The following is a 1,826-nucleotide window of genomic DNA, read 5'->3' on the forward strand; positions in this document are numbered from 1 at the left end:
AACACATCTGATTTCCTCGTCACCACCTTTATGGCCTCTGTATGTGCTTTCACGAAGGCACCGCTAACATAGCAAACGAATTGATAGAGTTCGGCGGCAAGTTGTGGTACCAAATCATGGCTCCTTTAGATAAAGTTTCCCCAGATTTTTTCAACAATACTGACTCGATCTCATCATCATTCAGGTCGTTTCCTTTAATCCCGCAAGTATATGAGGTAATATGTTCATTAGGGTCAGTTGTCCCGTTATATTTTGGTATATTAGGCATGCAAAACTTCTTAGGAATGGGCATCGGAACCGTGCTCTGAGGGAATTTTTGTATGAACTTTTTGGCATCTAAACCTTTCAAGACCGGGGGTGCCCCCGGTATTTGATCAACACGGGAGTTATAAGTCTCAACCTTTTTGTCATTGTCCTCAATCTTCTTTCCCCGGACTCGATCCTCTTGGTGAGCTCTTCGAGCATCCTCATAATTGTGGGGTCAGTCCCCGAGCCATTTTCATTTGACCTCTTTGGCGCCGGTTCAGCACGTCGAGTGTTTTCTGGTTCAGCTATACTCGGAGTTTTATTCTGAATTTGAAGTTGAGCGATGGCAATCTGTTGATCTTGCAGCATTTCGAATATCACTTGGAGGCTAACTCCCACATCTCCTATACCTTGTTTTCCTTGGCCCCCAGATCGGGCTTCCCTGCGTACACTTCTTTCGGGGTCCGCGCCTAAGTCTGCATTCAAAGCAATGTGTGAACTGACATCAACTGGTTCCACATTTGGCACTTCCTCAGGATTTATCGGTGGTACACAGACCCCTACATTGTTGTTTTCCCCATGAAATCCAAGACCTTCGTTTTCGTGAACAGGTGCGTTTTGTGAGTTTGACATGTTTAATCCTGAGAACAAAAATTCTTGACAAGAAAAAGTGTGAAAATAACATGTGTTATCAGAATCAGTACTGAAATAACCACTATTATCTTTAGCGCCATGGTGGGCGCCAAACTTTTTACCTCAAAAATATGAGTAACAATTAAATTTGATTTGTGATTTTAAAGATACGTGATTTAGTTCAATACTAATTAATAATCGCAAAGTATAATGTATAAATGAAAGAAATGAGTAAATCAAACCAGTGTTGCTAGATAATACCGGCCTCGAGCCAAAGTGACCTCGAGACAGATTAAGAACAATAAAGCAAGAATAATAAAACTAAAGGACAATTCTGATGAACAATGAGCCAGAAAAGTAGAGAGTATATTCTTTGTCCATGATTAGATGATGTTTACAAATGATTGGGGTCCCCTTTATATAATAGGGGAGCCCTAAATAAGATACATTTCCATTTACAGTAAAGAATCTTATTGGGACAGCTGTCTAACCGTCTAGTATGGATTAGTACAAATTTATTCCGAAATTTACGCCACGATCTTGGGGACGTGGCAAGAATCTTGCTCATTCTATTACAAATCCATAGCGGCATTATCTCGAGGCCAGCCATATTAGGCTTCGACGTTCCTCGAACGCTTGGTTCTTCGAGCCTTGTACTGTGACATCGAGCTCGTGCCTGGTCCATCGAGCTTGAACTTGATCCATCCTTAACTCGGACTTAAGGCGACCCTTCGAGCTCGGGAAATTGGGCATACCCGATTTTGACATTCTACAAATTGGTTATAAATTAATAATTTATATATATTTAAAACAAATATAGAGTTTAGTCCAAAAGCATTGGATTCAACCGAAGATAACTGCCACTGTCTCCGAACAGATGAATTAAGAGATTGAGTTAGAGCAAATGTTGATCACGGACAGTGATTATGATAATTAATTTACTGAAA

The sequence above is a fragment of the Nicotiana attenuata genome, chromosome 1, assembly GCF_001879085.1.
Source record: "Nicotiana attenuata strain UT chromosome 1, NIATTr2, whole genome shotgun sequence".
Classification (NCBI taxonomy): Eukaryota; Viridiplantae; Streptophyta; class Magnoliopsida; order Solanales; family Solanaceae; genus Nicotiana; species Nicotiana attenuata.